At 43.6% G+C, this 21,456-nt stretch overlaps 1 protein-coding gene and 1 pseudogene across 1 annotated transcript in view; one reads left to right on the top strand and one right to left on the bottom strand.

The window, feature by feature from the left end:
* The window catches only part of SHROOM3 (shroom family member 3), a 173,710-nt gene extending 170,986 nt beyond the window's left edge, over positions 1 to 2,724 (bottom strand). Inside the window, exon 1 of the mRNA XM_067035863.1 lies at positions 2,353 to 2,724. The gene's annotated coding sequence lies outside the window, so the exon portion shown is untranslated. The remainder of the gene's footprint in view (positions 1 to 2,352) is intronic.
* Positions 2,725 to 7,555: 4,831 nt separating this feature from the next.
* Positions 7,556 to 8,948, top strand: LOC131758640 (STE20-related kinase adapter protein beta pseudogene; annotated as a pseudogene).
* The last annotated feature ends 12,508 nt before the right edge of the window (positions 8,949 to 21,456 follow it).

Genomic DNA, 21,456 nt, shown 5'->3' with positions numbered 1-21,456 from the left:
GGGCAAAGGCTGGAATCTGTTTTGAGGGAGGAGAAGAAGTGATGGAGAGGTAAGGGGAAGGCAGTGTCTGATGTGCACGGCTTCATTTGCATAGCTGACCCTTTCAAGCAGAGCCAATGGGGCACACACTGTGCGTCTGGGGGGGGCAAGGCTGAGTGCGCTCTATTGTGTCCCATTGTGTGCTACCCACGACACCAGGGGAACCGCCACCACGCCTGCCGCAGACGAGGGAGCCTGGCGGGCATTCCACAGCTCCAGAAAGAAGACACTTATATAAATATAAGATACTTAACCCCCTGTCTCAATCTAACTCTAATGATACTGTTCTCGGGAGGAAATGTGTGTGTGTGAGCACGCGTGTATTAGTTATTAACAATTGTGTTAAATTACACATTTGTGGGTCCTCTTGTACTCTGCAGATAGGTACAGGGTCTTCTACACTCAATATGAAATGTGCGGTTGTCGTGATTTTATTTCCTTTTTAACTAGAGATAGAGGTTTTTCAACTAGCTCTCTCTTCCTTTCTGTACCTTTTTAGGACACGGAGGTTTTTATGGATTGTGATTTTTTTTTTTTTAAGATAGTGATTAGGGCTGAGATGGAATTTATCCCTCCATAGACAACAATGACTTATCCTTAACCCAGGAAATCATCTTTGATTTATACACGCTCTAGGTTGTAATTCATAAGCAAAGGTAGAATTCTGAAATTTAAATCAGTGCTACATAGTCAATATTTATTTAGCTTTCCAACATTCATTTCTCCTTTAACTCCCTCAACATTTATAAATGCACTTAGTATCTACCTACCAACGGGTCTAATTTTTCAATGATCACCAACCATCTGTACTATTTGCGCACACATTATATTTTAAATGATTCCTGTAGACTTGTGTGATGATCACATTTCACCCCACGGGCAAAATGTCATTTCTGATGCTTCTATTCATCAGGACGGTCATTTTTACAATTTATATTTAGTATTTTTTTTTTTTTTTTTTTTTTTTTTTTTTTGCGGTATGCGGGCCTCTCACTGTTGTGGCCTCTCCCGTTGCGGAGCACAGGCTCCGGACGCGCAGGCTCAGCGGCCATGGCTCACGGGCTTAGTTGCTCCGCAGCATGTGGGATCTTCCCAGACCAGGGCACGAACCCGTGTCTCCTGCATTGGCAGGCGGATTCTCAACCACTGCGCCACCAGGGAAGCCCTATATTTAGTATTATTAATGTGTTGATCTTATTACAGGAAAATGTCTTTATAAACAAGAGTTAGTTAACAGCTGAGAAAGATGGAGATTTCCAACTGGCTATAAATAATGGAAGAAAAAAACATATTTCAGGATGCTTAACATAGATGGCGAGCATGTGGTTTCCGAATGCTTATCCCTGTTTTTCACCATCTCTGTCTGTTCTATTACTGTTTACCACTTAAATAGCATCATTCGGAATTGGGGAACACCTTCCTACTATCTTTGGAATATGGTGGGAAAAGTAGTCTCAGAACCTCTTTGGATTTAGAAATGGACCTTAACCCATTTAGAGAAAGTTTTCATTAAAAAAATAAAAATCGTTTCCTCCCTGTCATCACAAACAGGCAAGAGTGTAAGCATTAGTCTCAACCACTAGTCTTTCTACCAACCTTGGATTACTGAACCCTAGAATGAAAGTATGCTCACAGCAATCCAACAGGAGGTCCCCAAAGGAAGACAGAATGGTCCCCAAACTATTTGTCAATCAACTTAAAAGTACATAAAATGAAATGAGAGTACAGCTTAAGCTTAATCGGAATCATGGCTTAATATTCTAAGCGTCTCACTGTTGTTCATATTCAGGTGCTTCCATCTAGAATCTGACTTTCTCTGGGACATAAAAGGGTGGAGAAAAGTGAGCCAAGCAGTACAGTCAAACCCCTGCTGCTGACTCCCCCTAGCCGAGCAAACCTTAAAAAGAAAAACCGCTTTCCCATCACAAGAGGAAAAAGTTAAAGATAGCTTTAAAAATAAGCGGTAATTAAAATTAGACAGTAAATCCATGGTTGGAAGGCGCCTATGGCACAAGCACATATATTTGTTGGCCTTGATGAAAAGTTTCTTTTCATCACTCGAGCTTCTCGTCAACTAGGAAGGAGTGAACAGTGATTTGTCAAGTACCCCTCTCTCCATTTACATCTTTATTTCTGCCTTGGTGTCATTTTGCCGGCACATCTGACAGCCGAATCACTTAGGAATTTCATCATGAAGGCTTAAAGTAAAATAACTTCCTTGCCTCTCTTTAGTTTACCTTCCTGATACTGGCATTTCTGTCGAGGTATACATAGAAATCATGCTGAGAAATACCTGGTTTAAAAAGGACTTACCTTAAGGAAGTCTAAGCCGGCGTTTCCACTGACCTCAGTATCTGTTGGACATCTCTGTCCAGCATGACACCGGGCCAAGCCGGCCGCCGAGGGGCCTCAGTGGCTTGAGGCAGGTGGCATAGAGGCACGATTCCGGCCCGGAAAGAATCCCCGGGAAGCAGCCCCGGGAAGGCGAGAGCTAAGACACAGGTGTCAGACACCACCCAGGCACCTCCGCTCCGAGCCTGCAGTCAGACGGCTGCCCTGATTAGCCAAGTACAAAAGGCAGTTCAGATTACTGCCCTCCTCCCAACCAATCGCCGGCCGGCCGGCCTGACAGCAGCGGGCCCCCTGATGGAAAGGGAAGTACACGCGGCCAGAACCCGAGAACCAGTTTCTACAGTGGCCGTGGGCACGCAGCCCCGTGCGCTCTGGCCCGCGCTCTGCAGAAGCTGCCTGTCAGCCTGTTGCAAGCAGAGCCCGTGGCAACGGGTAAGCCCTCTCCTGACAAAGGTCGCTCTAGGGTCCTTTGACTCACAAAAACTCGATGCACCGTGATGACGGTTAAATCGAAGCGAAGGACAACAGCGTGAATGGCGCGGGCGGCTTCGCTCATAGGGCTCCCCTGCTTGCTCTTCCTCCCTCCCCTTGTTGGCCCCCACTAGGGCTTCTGTGCATCTGAATAAGTTCAATTTTTAATTAGCTATGGTTTTTGCAAGCAACAGTTTCTCACAGAAACTAGGAGGAGGGGAGGGAGACTCAAAAAGGACAATCTTTCTACAGTCATTGTGTCCAGCGATCACGTTCAATATTATAACCACCCCCGCAGACACAAAAATTTATAAAAGTAGTGCTTGTAAAAAACAAAACAACAACAAGACACTGCATTGGAAAATTCAGCCCAGTGGAGCGCCACGCAGCTCACCTTTGTGCATGGAATCCTGACAGGTTTTCTGAACTGCAACTGTGTTAAAGGAATTTCACTTACAGCTATCATCTGAGCCTCTGAAACGGCAGGCCTTTGCAGCTGTATGGAGAAGCAGTGCTTTCTTCAAGTTTTGGTATTTGCCCCAGACTGTAGGGGTCAGCTTAACGGTAACCACAGACACACACACAGAGAAAAGCAATAGGGCACACAGAAAGAAAACAATTCCAAGTGTGTCTCAATTCGTGGGTATGAGAATGCATTTTCATTAGTTTATGGCTGCCAGACTGGGAAAAAACACATCACGGGATCCACACATAATCTGTAAACCTCCCTGCTATAGAAGCTTTAAAAGACTTCCAGATTAATTTTTTAAGATGTGGAAAGAAAAGGGAGCATGTACACACACACACACACACACACACACACACACACACACACATACTGCAAAATTCTGACATCACAGGTGGCATTATACTCTAAACACAGCAGGAATTTCCACTCCAGACACCAAGAAAGTCTGAAGCATCCTTGAGGATGTTAGTACATTTCAAAGGTGAAACGAATTGTATTTAGAGATTGTTCCTGTGTTGACTAGCAACGCTGTCTCTCCAGAGTGCTCCCCTTGAATTCCAGAGCTATCTCTATGCCCTATAATATGAGATCTAAGGAAACACGATTGAGGCAAGTGTGGGATAGGAACAGTGGTGGTCCGGGGGGCAGAGAACCCTCTTTCAAAAGAGGAACCTCCACTGGATCTTGCACCCTGGATGCATTCTATCAGAAGTAGCCTTCTTTCCTTGAGGAAGGCAAAATTCTTATCCCAGTTTTATGTTTTCCTCTCCCACCCTATCACCTTCCCACAGCCCACAACTGAGCTGTGTGTCCTTCCATCACAGGCTACTCCCACCAAAGCAGAGTTCAAGGGCAGCCGGGCCACAAAATTCATTTTGAATGTGTCAGATTTAACAACCTCCTGCCGCTGACCAGAAGCTGGTTTCCACAGTGCACAGTGACAAATGGTTCTGCTTGACATCTGGTTATCACAACCAGCCATCTAGTATGGGAATGCCACTCCTTCAACCAGCGGGACATGGCCAGCAGTTTAAAGGAGCCAGGCGTCTACCCCCTCTTCATTTCACCAGTCATTTCCTAGTCCAGCTCTGTGCAATCTAAGCTCGCTTCATATCTACTCCCGTCCGAGCTCCCTATGACAATATCCTCAAGGGATTAGTGGCTCCAGGAACTATGTCACTGTGTATGTTCTCATGGGTGCTATGTTACATTAGAAGAAAAGATATCTTTATGTGGGTCTTCAGAGAAACTAAAATGAGCAGGCAAGTATAGAAAAAAAATTGTACTGAAGCAATCAAATCACCTGTCCTTTCACAAATTATGAGATGAATAAGAAAGTCATTGTTGTGTTCACAAAGAGTGAATGCCTATGTAGTATTAGATTGAACCACATGAAATTGTCAATATTTGACAATTTTTGGTCGACTACAATAGCAATTTCATGTGATTCAACGTGTAGCGGAACTAGTTATCTACTACACAAACACTAATTAACGCAGTTAATATGCAGTTACTATGTTACATTCTCTAATCACCACAATTCTAAAAGGTAAATACTATAATTATTGTTACAACTTTACAGATGAGGAAAGGGAGGCTTGGCGAGGCTGAGGAATGTTTTGAACACCTCACAGCTAGCAAGCCTCGGAGGGGGGGATTCCCACGCTGGCAATCTGACCCCAGAGCCCATTCTTTGAACCACTGCCCTCTACAAAGGAGAATTTGAATTCTGACTTTGGCATTCACTAGCTTTGTGACCCTGAGCTGATAATTAAATTTCTCCAAGCCTCAGTTTTCTCTCCTCTGAAATGGGACTGATAATAGAACCTATCTGATGTGAGGACAGAGCATGATGATGTAAGCAAAGCACTTAGCACAGTACCTGGCCCCAGGGAAGACCTCAGTTGTTACCTCATAGCGGTGGTATCTGCACAGTCACTCTGCCACCTTCACCAGGACCTGAAGTGACATCCCACGGCGTGTCCCCATCACCCTTAGGTAGTGCAGTGGCCACGCATGGGTGGAAGGACAGTGACGCCTGGGTCCTCAAGTCTGGAAGCACTGCCCTTCAGAGTCAGCAATGGTTATTTTGGCGCATAGAAAGTTCTTCACGCTGGAATGTGCAGCACCCCGAAACCCCTTCATGTAGAAGAGAGACTCTCCTCGCCATGCTGCCCCCAAAACCCTGCCCTCAGCCCCATCTTCTATTTCCTGCTGGCTCTACTTCAGAATTCTACTAAGAATCTGGAACACTTTCACCGACACCTTAGATTTCTCGTTTATTGCCTCCTAGCTTCTTTGCCCATCAGCTGTAGACGGTTAGGCAATCCATGTTTGAGGAAGCACTGATGATCTAATCTGGAAGCAGAGCTGTGGAACCCACAGCACTGGACCAGGAGGTGGTGGGCCAGGCTTCCTCCTGGGTCTGCCACCGACCTGCTAAGTGACTGTGAACGAGCCACTTCTAGTCTCTGGGCTCAAGTCCTCACTAATCTAGAACATCACTAAGTTTCTTCCCAGTACTAATATCTGTGGTGAAGAGAAAAAAAAAAAGAATATACTAGATGAGCTTTTGAAGAAATATGGAGTTTTTCTTTTTCCTTTTCTCTAAAAGCTAGTAGCGCATCTACTCAGGGACATCCTGTTTCCTTCTGATTACCTTTTAAACACCCACAGGCAGGAGAGATTTATTTTACTCTGTTGATAAACTGCAGACCAAGATAGATGGCCTTGATTTCAGAACACCAGACTTCCACGGTATTTGTCCTTAATGATTTGCACATGTCCTTGTAGGGTGCTTGTTTGTGGTTAGAGATGGGGGTCTACGGAGAGAAAGCCTCACTAAATAATGAAGAAAATGTGGTTCCCTTACTTACTTTCAATGTCTTTGTGTCTGTGCCTGTGCATAACAGTTACACTGTTCTCCAGCAGTTGTAAGTTAGACATCCACTGTGTAAGGTAGATCTGGATGCCTGTGGAGCAGGGGTCCCCAACCCCCAGCCCGGTTCCTAATCGGGCCGCACAGCAGGAGGTGAGTGGAGGGTGAGCAGCGAAGTCTGGTGCTCCCCATAACCTGCATTAGTGCCTGAACCATCCTGCCCACTACCACCACCTGGTCCGTGGGAAAATTGTCTTCCACAAAACCGGTCCCTGGTGCCAAAAAGGTTGGGGACCACTGCTGTAGGGCACTTACTTGCCTGTATTTTTATGGCACACTCCAGAAGCTCGAAGTACTTTCACAGAGTATGTTTTTTTTAAATTAAAAGTTTGGGGCTTTCCTGGTGGCGCAGTGGTTGAGAATCCGCCTGCCGATGCAGGAAACACGGGTTCGTGCCCTGGCCCGGGAAGATCCCACATGCCGCGGAGCAACTAAGCCCGTGAGCCATGGCCGCTAGGCCTGCGCGTCCGGAGCCTGTGCTCCGCAACGGGAGAGGCCACAACAGTGAGAGGCCCGCAAAAAAAAAAAAAAAAAAAAAATTAAAAGTTTGTCCTCAATATCCTCTGATAATCCATAATGGAAAAGAATATTAAAAAAAGAATGTATACGGAGAGGGGTCGCGCCGCCCTCCTGGCTCCGCGGCTTGTGCCGCGAGCGGGCCTTGCGCGCTCGCTTTGCCGCTGGGCGGGCCTGGCGCCCGGGCCCCGCACCGTTGGCCGCCTGAGGAGAGCCGCTGGCCGCAGTCGCCGCCAGGATGTTTGCAGATGCCTTGATCAAACTTGGGCACTTCATTAAAATGAAATAATGAACCACAATTTAGGTGAAAGAGATACTGGGATATTTCTGTATCTTGAAGGTAAAGCAGAAATCTTCTTTGGAGTAGATGGATTTTTCTCACTTTCTGTGAACTAAAGCGACTCAACGTCTCTTTTTTAAAAAAATTTTATTTATTTGTTTTAATTTTTGGCTGCGTTGGGTCTTTGTTGCTGCGCACGGGCTTTTTCTAGTTGTGGCGAGAGGGGGCTACTCTTCGTTGCAGTGCGTGGGCTTCTCTTTGTGGCTTCTCTTGTTGCAGAGCACGGGCTCTAGGCACGCAGGCTTCAGTAGTTGTGGCATGTAGGCTCAGTAGTTGTGGCTTGCGGGCTCTTGAGCGCAGGCTCAGTAGTTGTGGCACACGGACTTAGTCGCTCCGCGGCATGTGGGATCTTCCCGGGCTAGGGCTCAAACCCGTGTCCCTTGCATTGGCAGGCAGATTCTTAACCACTGCGCCACCAGGGAAGCCCTCAATGTCTCTCTTGGATTGTTTCTGCACTTCACGAACACAAGTTGAATCACTCCGACCTGAAAAACAGTCTGAAACCAGCACCCATCAAAACTCGGTTGATGAGCCAACCCTTTCCTTGTTGCCTCCATCCACTAGAGCCAGTGAAGTGATCTGTTCCACCAACGTTTCTCACTATGAACTCCAAGTGGAAATAGAAAGAGGATTTGACAACTTGATGTCTGTCCATCTTGCACGGCATACTCCTACAGGAACACTGGTCACTGTAAAAATTACAAATCTAGAAAACTGCACTGAAGAATGCCTGAAAGCTTTACAGAAAGCAGTGATTCTATCCCATTTTTCCGGCATCCCAATATTACAACTTGCTGGACTGTTTTCACTGTTGGCAGCTTACTTTGGGTTATTTCTCCTTTTATGGCCTATGGTTCAGCAAGTCAACTCTTGAGGACTTACTTTCCTGAAGGAATGAGTGAAACTTTAATAAGAAACATTCTCTTTGGAGCAGTGAGAGGGTTGAACTGTCTGCATCAAAATGGCTGTATTCACAGGAGTATTAAAGCCAGCCATATCCTCATTCCTGGTGATGGCCTAGTGACCCTCTCTGGCCTGTCCCATCTGCATAGTTTGGTTAAGCACGGACAGATGCATAGGGCTGGGTATGATTTCCCACAGTTCAGCATATCAGTGCAGCTGTGGCTGAGTCCAGAACTACTGAGACAGGATTTACATAGATATAATGTAAAGTCAGATATTTACAGCGTTGGGATTACAGCATGTGAAGTGGCCAGTGGGCAGGTACCTTTCCAGGACATGCACAGGACTCAGATGTTGTTACAGAAACTGAAAGGTCCTCCTTATAGCCCATTGGATATCAGTATTTTCCCTCAGTCAGAACCCAGAATGAAAAATTCCCGATCAGGTGTAGACTCTGGGATTGAAGAAAGTGTACATGTCTCCAGTGGAACTCGCACAGTAAACAGTGACAGATTGCAAACACCGCCCTCAAAAACATTCTCTCCTGCCTTCCTTAGCTTGGTACAGCTCTGTTCAGCAAGATCCTGGGAAAAGGCCATCAGCAAGCAGTTTATTATCCCATGTTTTCTTCAGACAGACGAAGGAAGAAAGCCAGAGTTCAATACTTTCACTGTTGCCTCCTGCTTGTCACAGGCCATCAACAGCACCACCTCCAGTGTCACCTTGGAATGAGCCAGAATGGGATTTTCCTGATGAAAAATATTCAAACTGGGAATTCTAGGGCTGCCAAACCCTTTTATGTCCTATATACTTGACACTTTCTCCCTGCTGCTTTTTCTTCTGTATTGCTAGGTACAAATACTAGAATTATACTTGAAAATACAGTTGGTGCACTGGAGAATCTGTCATTTAAAACCACTCTGTTCAAAGGAGCATGAGGTTATAGCCTGTTTGGTTAGCTCAGAGTGCTATTATAACTCCAGGGAAACTTTGGAATTATTAATCTAACTACATTTAGCGTCATCTGTTCTCAAAATTTTTTCCCAAGCTGTGACTAACTCTTCTTTTTGATCTCTCAGTATAAGGTTTGTTTTTTTTTTTTTTTTTTTTTTTTTGCGATAAGCGGGCCTCTCACCACTGTGGCCTCTCCCGTTGCGGAGCACAGGCTCCGGACGCGCAGGCTCAGCGGCCATGGCTCACGGGCCCAGCTGCTCCACGGCATGTGGGATCTTCCCAGACTGGGGCACGAACCCGTGTCCCCTGCAGGGGCAGGTGGACCCTCAACCACTGCGCCACCAGGGAAGCCCTCTTAGTATAATATTTGAGCCAGTTAAAATTTTCAGCATTTTACTGCCCTCAGGGGAATGAGCCCTCAGAGGACATTGCTTCCAAGTACATTTTTTACTTCCAGATTCTCTAGCCTTTTTAATCAGCTATTGTTAAACCAACAGACTAGATTATCCTGGCATCAAACCTGTTTTTGATAGAAGGGAAAGTTTATACTTTCCCATTTTCATGTGTTAATACTTATGGTAATATCAAACTGAGCCTCACTCACATTAAATGATTCATTTGAAAAAAAAAAAAAAAAAAGAATGTATACGGACTTCCCTGGTGGCACAGTGGTTAAGAATCCACCTGCAATGCAGGGGACACGGGTTCGAGCCCTGGTCCGGGAAGATCCCACATGCAGCAGAGCAACTAAGCCTGTGCGCCACAACTACTGAGCCTCTGCTCTAGAGCCCACGAGCCACAACTACTGAGCCCAAGTGCAACAACTACTGAAGCCTGCGTGCCTGGAGCCCATGCTCTGCAACAAAAGAAGCCACCGCAATGAGATGCCTGTGCACTGCAATGAAGAGTAGCCCCTGCTCGCCACAACTAGAGAAAGCCCGCACGCAGCAATGAAGACTCAATGCAGCCAAGAATAAATAGATAAATAAATTTATATTAAAAAAAGAAGAGACTGTATACATACATATAACTGAATCACTGTTGTACAGCAGAAATTAACACAATATTGTAAATCAACTACACTTCAATAAAAATAAATAAATAAATAAATAATATAGGCACTTCCCTTATACCCCCCACAAAAAACTTTGTCCTCAATACTCCCAGGGGGAATTAAAAGAATTTTATGAATGGAGGAGATGGAAACAGTCTCTTGGCCTCTGATCTACTTTCTTTCCATAGAGCACTTACCACCTTCTAACATACTGGATAATTTACATATGTATTACATTCATTATTCATTTCCTCTCCTCACAAGGACGTCGACTCCATGAGGACAGAGATGTGTCAGACCATGGCTGAGTCCCAAGCACCTGGAGCGATGACTGGCCATATATTAGATGCTCAATAAATAAATTAAACTTTATAAAATCATGTAAACGATTCAGGTAGAATCGTACCCTACACATCTCACTTTTAGAAATCATACTGTGTCGTCAAAAATAAGAGGTATTGTACAAAAGATCACACCGGCAAGGATAGTGATAATGACCGAGGTGATGATAAACAAACATGTGGGTTCAGTAGTTTAGCTCAACTCTGCAAATTCCCACATAGAGGTTCCAGGCTGAAAGAAAACTGGGCAGTGAGCCTAGAGAAAAACAATAAGCTCAGGATCTCTTTTCTAGTCCATTTTCCTTCAGTTTCATGGGAAATTGTATTTGGTAGAGAACTCCAAGTGTGTCTAAAGGAGTCAGATCCTTGAGGACACTCCAAGGAAAGTGGAGACAGAGCAGTTGAGCCATGCTCACTTTGTATTCAAGGGAACATTTTTTTAATCCCAGTCTGAGCACACGCTGACATCAAGGTTGATAAGTAATGCCTATAGTCCTCTGAGTGTCATAAAAGATGTCAGTTAAGTCCAAAGTATTATTACACAATACCTTTCCTGTATAATAATTGCAGGACATAAAGCATTTATGATACATCAGAAAGCATGATATTTTCTCATTGCTAACATTGCTGATGACAGTCACAGTTCTTCAGTTTAATTCTGCTCGTATTATGCTGTCTCTGACCACAGAGACCAACAGGTCTTGTTCTTTTTCTCTCTTTACATTCTCTAATTCTTTGGGGAAACCAAGGAATTTCTTCAGAAGAATGTTAGTGGCCAGAAGGTAGCAAATAAAGGCATGGGGTTCAGTCATCCCTTCGAAGTCCCAACATCCCCAATGGGGAACCCCAAGTTACCATTTAGTGCTAAGAATAACAGGCAGAGGAATTACGTTTGGGTTCACCTTTTACCCTCAGGGATGAAAAAAAAAACCAAACTCTGGAGAAGGAGCATTGCGGAACACAAATTACAGTATCCTTAATGCCTCATTTCAATCTCTAGGAAAACTACACAGTTAATATAAAAAATGAGTAAGGTGTGACGGTAACAACAAATACCAGTTACATTTATAGACTTATATTTGTATTTAGTTTCCTAGCAGGGTGCTTACTCTGTATCAGGGAGGATACCAAGTACTTTACATATTTTAACTCTCCCAACAGCTCAGCTAGGGAGGTACTATTATTACACCTACTTCACAGGTGAAGAATCTCAGGCACTGGGAGATTAAAAACTTGCCTGAGATCACAAAACTAGCAAGTGGTGGTAACAGGGTTTGAACCTGGGCAGTCCGATTTCAAAGAATACGCTCTTGTTTTTTTAAAAAATTTATTTATTTTTGGCTGCGTCGGGTTTTAGTTGCAGGTGAGGGCTTCTCTCCAGTAGTGTGCAGGCTCAGTAGTTGCAGTTTGCGGGTTTAGTTGCCTCGAGGCATGTAGGATCTTAGTTCCCTGACCAGGGAGCCCACTGGACCACCAGGGAAGTTCCTCAAAGAACATGCCCTTAAACACTACTGTCCATGCCAGATCAGAGCTGTGACTTAGAAATGGGTTGTGTATGGCATGTACAATGTTGAGGTATTTTTCCAGCTGGCAGGCTTTTCCTTAGGGAGAATATGCCACACAGCCCCCAGCCACATATCAGCTGAGTAGATCAGTTGAATGGCGCCAGCCAGCAGTAACGAGAGAGGCTGTCAAGCAATTAGCCCGATGATAATATGGTATAATAAAACCTGCTTCAAATCATAATTTAAACGGACAGTGTGGAGAACATTCTTCCTTTCGCTTTCCTAACCCTCCATCTTGTCTACAGTTGAAAAAGGCAGTTTGAGTCATAGTGGTGGGGCTAGCAAACACACGTTCCTTGAAAAGAAATGTGACGGGAGACCCACACAGGCAGTCAGTCAGCCTATTATGTGGAATTTTCACCCAGTCAGCAAACATTTCATGAGTGCTTTTGCTATGGTGGGCACTGGAGAGATCAAAGGGGGTAAGACAGCGATTCCCCGCCCCATTTTAGTGTTGGAAATAGCCAACCACCCCTCTACTGGAAAAGACTCAGTGTGGACAACTGGCTGGAGATGAAGAAAGAGAACTGGGCAACCAGTGTTTGAGCTACCGGGCTGGGAAACACACATGCCAACTGGGCCAGGCAGGCAGCGTCAATGGGCAGAGTGGCAGGTGTCAGATCATAGGAAGCACCGGCACCCCAAAGTAAACTGGAGGGGGTACACCTCACCTGATGTGGGTATACCCGGCTCCAGACCGCTGCTGTCATATCGTCTGATTTTTCCAGAAGCCAGATTCTTGCGTCAAACTCCCACATTTTTAGTGAGGATTAAACAAATGTTTGCAGGCCAAATACTTCTAGATCAAACAAATGTCTGCAGGCTAAATACTTGTGAGTTGTAGTTTTCAAAATCTGTTTTAAACTTCAGTCGAAGAACTTTATTAAATTCACTGAGTCGACTAGCTTTAATAGTGGATTTGGTGTATGTTGACCTTCAGATCCTTACGTACACCTAGTTTAGATCTTTTTTTTTTTTTTTTTTTTTTTTTTTTTTTTTTTTTTTTGCCGTACGCGGGCCTCTCACTGTTGTGGCCTCTCCCGTTGCGGAGCACAGGCTCTGGACGCGCAGGCTCAGCGGCCATGGCTCACGGGCCCAGCTGCTCCGCGGCATGTGGGATCTTCCCGGACCGGGGCACGAACCCGCGTCCCCTGCATCGGCAGGCGGACTCTCAACCACTGCGCCATCAGGGAAGCCCTAGATCATTTGAAATTTTTTATTGACATAACATACACAGAGTGTATCAGGTGCACTTATCTTATGTAAACAGCAAAAATGATATAGAATATTTCCAGCATCCTCGTGAGGCTTCTTCCAGACTTTTCCAGCCTATTCCAGACTCCCTGCCCTCACTTTTGACCTCCATCATCAATTAGCTTTGCCTGTTATTGCCTAGTTCAAATCTTAATCACAAGAAATTGATACCAGATGTAGTTGCTTCAGGTCTGAAAGAAATAAAACTGGGTTTAAACATATAAAGGTACAACCAAAAAAGAGTCCCAGTAAATCCAACACCACAATGGAGCCACACACTTAGCCCAGTGCTTTTCAAGTTCTGATGCTTCTGACTGACATGCACCTTTGCTTTCCGAAAACTATCATTTCCTGTGCGAATAACATAGGCCAACTATGTACTTGTCACTCTGCATAGAGTATCTCATTCAAGCATCACAAAACCCCTCTTAGATACAAATTTAGATAAAATGTATCCCAACCGTACAGCTAAAGAAAACCTGACTGTGGTAGATATGCAGCTGGATCCACACAGCCAACTTGTACAACGTTTAGGTTCAAAGAAAGAGCTATTACAAAGCCCAGGTACTTTTCCACTGGACCACATGGCCTACCCATAAAATTACCAAATGGTGTGTTTTCTTAACTCTTCCACAAGAATATGACAAATTTCAGTTCTTAACCAGGAACATAATGAACCTTATTGAATTTAGCATCTGACTAGGAGTTCATGCTTCACTTTATAAGGATTGGTGGTGGTTTGAAAGCTGACCTTTATTATCTAGGTACTTTTATTTTTTAAACAACTTAATGAGAATATATATATATATGTATATATATATAAATTTATACACATATATATATAAATATATCTGAATCACTTTGCTGTACACCTGAAACTAACATAACATTGTAATTCAACTATATTTAAAAAAAGACACTCAATTGTCTGACACATAAAAAAAGTCAATAAATGTTAGTTATCATGATGATGATGATGAGATGTTTAAAACAAACCTGATTACGAGGCCCAACAAATTAACTTCCCAGGATATTGAAACAATTTGAAGATATGACGCTGGAACCATTCTGGGTGAACAATAGTCAAGAAACAGTGGAAAATATGAGAGTCTGAAAAAAAATGATTTTTTTTAAAGTGGAGGAGTAGATGGCAATAGATTCTAGAAACAGTGGACAGGTGGATTTCGTATAGACTTCTAGAAGAAAAAAAAAATCTGCAGTAGATTAATTTGATGGTTCATGAACACCCAGAAAGTCATCTGTGCTCACTAGAAGCCAACTTGGGTTTGCTGAGAGCAAGTCATGCTAATATCTCATTTAAGAAAAAAAAATGACATTATAATTTCATAATCGGTCCTTCCTCTGTGCTGTTGTATTACTCACAAATTTGATAAACAAATCTTCCTCTGTCAAAATAAAATAACTTAATGAACACAATGGTAATATATAAATTTATAAATATATAAATAAATATATATATTTAGCATAGGTCTTATCTATATTTACCTAAACTAATTTCCTGGGGCTTATGAGAACATTGTATGAATATGGTTCTGAGATAGGAGGTAGATTTGGATATTTAAAGACTTTTCTCTCTCCCAGGAAATGTGTGTAGCACGAAAATGGGATTAGAACAATGGTGGCTACGAAATTTGCTCTCAGAGGGGCTCCCTGGTGGCAAGCGGATAGTGCAGGAGTTACAGGGCACTTGTCTTGAAGCTGTGCTCCGCATAGTAAGTTCACTGTTTTCACTTAGACCAGAGCCATTTTCTAAAGATGCCTTCATTCATTCTTTAACAAGATTGAGAAAACATCAATTGCTTACAGCAAAGAATATTATTTTATTGGGTGGGCAACTAATGCATATTATTGGGAGGTGGAGAGAGGAATTAAAAGCGCCACTGTCTGCCAATACCACCCCCGTGTTGCTGCCTCTAGGGAAGATGGGCTCATTCACCTGATGCCAAACGACAATAACAATAAAGGGAGCTAGATGGTCGACGATTCAAACCAAGAGACAGAGCTCTCCCGGTGGCTCATCCTTTCAACAAATAGGGAGAAGCTTACCAATACTTCTCATGTAGAATGATATAAGCCACTAGGAGTTCATTTGCGCCCAAGGCTTTTTAGTCTGATATATGCAAAAATCCCAAGTACATATATTACCTTTTACCTCAATGGCCACAGTGAGACCACCTAGCCTATTTGAACTCTAGAGTCAGAGCTATTGAACCAGCTTCTTCTGCTTTAGGTAGCTCAGAAACTCAACTAACATCTGGTGAAATACCCAAATTTATGAGAAGCACCTGTTTCAAAATTTAGATCTGAACTCTAATGTCCAGGATCGCGGTCCATGGATAACCAGCCGAGTTAGGTGTGCGATCTTTCCTCAAATCAACACCTGTTGCTTAAGAACCTAAGCCATTTTTAACTCACAACTTTAATCTTTGCTTTAGTCACCAAAATTTTTTTCTAATTTTATTTAAAAATTTTTTAAATTGTGGTAAAATACACATAACATAAAATTTAACCATCTTAACCATTTTTAATGTACCCTTCAGTGGTTTTAAGTGAAATCACGTTGTTGTGCAACCGTCACCACCAACCATGTCCAGAACTCCTTTCACCTTACAAAACTGAAACTCTGCACCTGTAAAACAGTAACTCCCCGCCCCCCTCCCCCAGGCCCTGGCAACCACCATTCTACTTTTCTTATCTCTGAGTTTGACTACTCTAGGTAACTCATCGAAATGGAATCACACAGTAATTGTCTTTTAAAAAAAATAATTAATTAATTAATTAATGGCCGTGTTGGGTCTTCATTGCTGTGCGCGGGATTTCTCTAGTTGCAGCGAGTGGGGTCCACTCTCCGTTGCAGTGCATGGGCTTCTCCTGTTGCGAAGCACGGGCTCTAGTCTAGGTGCGCGGGCTTCAGTGGTTGTGGCTCGTGGGGTCTAGAGCACAGGCTCAGTAGTTGTGGCGCACGGGCTTAGTTGCCCCGCGGCATGTGGGATCCTCCCAGACCAGGGCTCGAACCTGTATCCCCTGCATTGGCAGGCGGATTCTTACCCGCTGTGCCACCAGGGAAGCCCAGTATCTGTCTTTTTGTAACTGGCGTATTTCACCTAGCATAACATCCTCAAGACTCCTCAGTGTTGCAGCATGTGTCAGAACTTCCTTCCTTTTGCAAATTCCTTTTCTTAACCATAAAATGTTTCAAGTTTATATAGCACGTTAATCAATCAACTAGATTGAGGGGGAGTATTTGGTCTGTTTAATAAGGCTTTAGGGCTTGGAAACCATAAGACAGGGAATGAGATAACCTGCTGAAATCTTTTTTTTTTTTTTTTTTTTTTTTTTTTTTTGCGGTACGTGGGCCTCTTACTGCTGTGGCCTCTCCCGTTGCGGAGCACAGGCTCCAGATGCGCAGGCCCAGTGGCCACGGCTCACGGGCCCAGCTGCTCCGCGGCATGAGGGATCTTCCCGGACCGGGGCACGAACCTGTGTCCCCTGCATCGGCAGGCGGGCTCTCAACCACTGTGCCACCAGGGAAGCCCTGCTGAAGTCTTTAAAGCTGTGGTTCTTTAGGGTGCATCGGAACCACCTGGAAAGCTGGATAAACCGTCAATTACTCAGTCAAAACCCTAGGGTTTCTGATACAGTAGGTCTAGAGGAAGGCCCCAGAATCTGCATTTCATAGGAGGGCCTGGTCAGTGCACACACTTTTGAGAACCACTGTGATCCACTCAGGGTTAAGGCTGGAGGATTCCAATTACCACAGATTTCCTATAGTACAAAGTAGTTGAGTAATAATATATATACATGTCACATCACCTTAATCCAGTCGTCTGTTGATGGGCACCAGAGTTGCTTCCACGTCTTGGCTATCGTAAACAGTACCATTATAAACCCTGGGGTGTGTGTCTCTTTTAGAATTAGTGTTTTCCCACCTAAGACAGGAGACTTGCAGTTATAGAAGAAGGGAAGCATAGAGCAGAGTAAGAAATAGCGAGAAAGTCCAGTCCTTGCCATTCCAGGGTATTGTAGGAATGATGGAGAGATGGGTGGCAGGTCACACTGTCAGAACCAAGTTCTGGTTTCACCTCTCTGGCCTCAGGGAGAACAGGGCAAGCATGCAAGGAAAGTGAGGGGAATGTCCAGGGTGTCAGAGAATCTTGGCTCCATTGCTCTGCTGGAGACTCCAGGAGAAGGTCGCTGTGAGGAGGGCCTGGCTCAGCTCCATTTAGATAGACATCGGATGCCAACAAGTACACGTGGAATGAGGCAGCTATGATGGGTGAGATGATCCTGGGGTGGACCCCCCGGATCAGGGGTTGTTGGGATGGAGAACTTGGTAGACGCTAAGGTGTCTGAAGCTAATGGGAGCTGAGCAAGGGCGGAGTCTGCCAGTGGGTGGGTGCCAGGGATCCCCGGGGGCACTGCCCAGGCCAACGCTGGCCATGGATGCACTGGCTTCAGAATTCAGTGGTAGAGGCCAGCAGTGACAAGGAAGACCGAGACAGAGCCTAGGGACCAGGGGATAGTGTGTCCAAAGACCTGTACTCACCACTGCCCAACCCCCCAGACAGTATTTTGGCAAAGCAGTTGGACAGTAAAGACAGAAGATGACATCTGAGAGAGGGTGCATTTTATGTTAGAGACTGAGTATTACCTCAATGGACTGACTATTCAAACGATTAGACCAGGCTAGCTTTTTACTTAGCTAGGACTAAAATTTATGGTTTTGTTTCCTTGCTAACCAGCAAGTGTGAGTTTGTGAGGAAAACCAGATTAAGTCTTAGCAGACTAAAAGGGAACACTTGTACACAGTTGGTGGGAATGTAATTTGGTGCAGTCACTATGAAAAACAGTATGGTGGTTCCTTAAAAGACTAAAACCAGAACTACCATATGATCCAGCAATCCCACTCCTGGGTATATGTCCGGAAAAAATGAAAACACTAATTCAAAAAGATACACGTACCCCAATGTTCATAACAGCACTATTTACAATAGCCAAGACATGGAAACATGGAAGCAACCCAAGTGCCCATCAACAGATGACTGGATTAAGATGATGTGACATATATATATTTACTCAGCAACAAAAAAAGAATGAAATTCTGCCATTTGCAGCAATGTGGATGGACCTAGAGAATATCATGCTTAGAGAAGTAAGTCAGAGAAAGACAAATACCATATGATATCACTTATATGTGGAATCTAAAAAATAGTACAAATGAATGCAAATACAAAACAGAAACAGACTCTAAGACATAGAAAACAAATCTGTGGTTACCAAAGGGGAGAAGGAGGGAGGAGGGACAAATTAGGAGTATGGGATCAACAGATACAAACTACTATATACAAAATAGGTAAGTAATCAAGATTCACTGTACAGCACAGGGAATTATACCCATCATCTTGTAATAACCTCTAATGGAATATAATCTGCAAAAATACTGAATCACTACACTGTATACCTGAAACTAGCACAATATTGTAAATCAACTATACTTCAATTAAAAAAAAAGTTTAGATAAAGAACCTGCATTTTTTTTTTTTTTTTTGCTGTATCTAAGCTGTCATGTGACTAGGGTTGTTAGATAAAATCTGGGACATACTTTCACTAATAAATTATTTGCCAAATTCAAATATAACTGAGCATCCTGTTTTTTGATGTGCTAAATCTGGTAACCCTACACGGGACCTAATATTGCATGGGTATACATGGCGATAAAGTTATTAGTGTCCCTGTATTGCACTGCCTACTTCAGCCCACCAATCTCAGTCACTAACAGTCTCATTACTGTGCCAACTGAGGGCAACTGACAGAGCTCAACCCCAATTTGCACATGCTGGGTTTCAAGCATGTGTTAATATTTCAGAAACAATCCAGTAGCAGAGAAAAGTTAGTTCAGGATAAAACCTGCCTTGCAGACAATGTTACAAAGGGGCAAATCCATACCTGAAACATACCGATCACTTTCTTCACACTACATTCAAAAGTGGATATTCACATTCAAATTATCACAATACACCTTTTGGATGATTTCCAAAATTGTGAAATGAGCATTTTAATTATACTGTCAAGATAGCTGATGTACCTTCTAACCCTCATCCCCGGGGTCCCCCGTCCCTGGCCATTAAGGCTCCCTGCTGACTGCACCGGGAGGAGTCCTCCGGGCGTCTGTGCCAGCCACACTGGCTGAATGACCAAAGTCAGTCTTTTGAGGCTGAGGTCACCTTCTGTCCATGACTTGAAGGCTTCTAATGACAAGACCTCCCTATCCACAGATAGCTCCAACCAATTTGTCACAGAGATAGCACCACTGGGAACACATTCCTTAATGGTAAGATACTGATAACCTACAAAACTCACTTTAAAAAAATGAATAATAGCGTTATTACTGCCATTTTATATTAGTGTAAGATTGTATTGTTCTCAAAGGACTTCAACTATTGTTGCCCATGTCTTTGGAGCTTTGCAAGTCATCCCCCAGCAAGGTTCTGAGGGAACAGGAAATGGAAAGGTGAGTTTGAATGAGGAGCCAGGAAAGAGGCAGGTGTAGAGGAACAGTTCCTAGGAAAGGAGAGATTTGAGAGAGATGGGGTAGGGTGTGCAGAGAGCGCTAAGAGGTACTGAGATGCGGAGAAGCCAGGGGGCTTCATTCGGGTGCTGGCCAGAACAGACCACAAACTGCATCTTCTTCAGAAGTTGGATTAGTCCATCCTGCCATGGACAAAGAGTCTTCTAGGGCTTTGGGTAAGTACTCATAAGTCTAGCACTTAAATTCATCATCATTTATCAAGCATCTACTATTTGGGAGAGAAGTGATAAAATCTCAAACATTCTCTTATAAAACAGTGGATATTCCAGCATCTCAATATTAATCACGTATTTCAACCATTTAAAAGTTATAGAACAAACTGTGATTGGAATCAAGTTGTGGGGCTCTTTTGTCTTGTTTGGGGGAGAATAGAAAATGATGAGCCTGTATTCGTATCTTAATAACCATAAAACCCTCTGTCACTTCTCCCTTCTTGCTGCGCTGTTTCTCCTACTTCTATTTTTATTGGCATGTAGACTTGCTCCCATCAAATGAGATAGGCAAGATGAGAGGGTTAATTTATTTAAGGGAATGTGGATCAACACTGCTGGAAAAACAAAAGGCACCAGTGAGTACTACCTTTAAAGCAAAACAAATAAAAGCACTGATGGAACCCAACTGTGGTTGCCCAGGGGCTGAAGAACCCACACTGGTTTGGGGTTTGAGCAACCACACCAGGTCATCTGACTCAAAAGCCTGGGCTTTTGTCTAAGATAGATCGGAGTTCAAATCCCCACTTAATAGATGTGTCCCCTTGGCCAGGCTACCCTATTAAAAAGTCCGTTTCCTCATCTGTAAAATAGAGTAGTAATAATATCTATTTCATGGAGTTGTTGCAAGAATTAAATGAAATAATGAAATGCTTAGAACACCCAAAGCTAAGAGGTGAGAGCTTACAAGAATTATTTCTTTAGAGGTGGCAAGCTAACTCGTAAATCAAAAATTGATTCCTAGAGATAACATTCTGCATTTGATCCAAATTAATCCACTTCTTCAGAACCTAATACTATGAATCTTATGAAGGCCCCGTGGGCCAGTTCAATCACATCACATATATTCAGTGTCAAGTACCCCCATTCTTTTATCCCATGTACTTAATTTTAGAATGTTAATCCCAATAAATTTTCATTCTATTGATAATACCAGTCATGTCATCTGCATTTATGGGACAGGTTAGGGGTGCCATGAATTATCGTACAAAAAGAGAAGACCTCTCACTACCGCAGAGCTGTTCCAAAAAAAATCAAAGACAAGCTTTTTCTGAACATTCTACTGAAAGGTCTCGAAGTTACATTTGCAACTATATGATGCTTTGTAAACTCACAGGTGTGCAAAGAGGAAAAATGCAAGACAGATTAAACGAAACAAAACACTGTGGGTCTTACATTCCTGAACGTGAGCTTGTTTTTCTGTTCGTTAGGATCTCGTGGAATGACTTGGAGTTTCTGACCTCTGCCCCTGACTTTGAGACAGTGATGGAAAGAGGATGAGGAATCATGAAGCAAAGGTTGAAAGGGCCCTGAATCCAAACACCACTGGCCTCGTGGGGATGCTGCCCTCACTAAGAATTCCCACAGACCAGTGAGGGCCCTCAGGCCTCATCAAGTCAGTATTCTTGTTATGAAGGTGTCAAATGTAAAACTGTGTAAA

This window comes from Kogia breviceps, chromosome 6 (genome assembly GCF_026419965.1).
Source record: "Kogia breviceps isolate mKogBre1 chromosome 6, mKogBre1 haplotype 1, whole genome shotgun sequence".
NCBI classification, from domain to species: domain Eukaryota; kingdom Metazoa; phylum Chordata; class Mammalia; order Artiodactyla; family Physeteridae; genus Kogia; species Kogia breviceps.
Note: the sequence above shows the minus strand (reverse complement) of the source record. Positions and strands in the feature narration are given on the sequence as shown.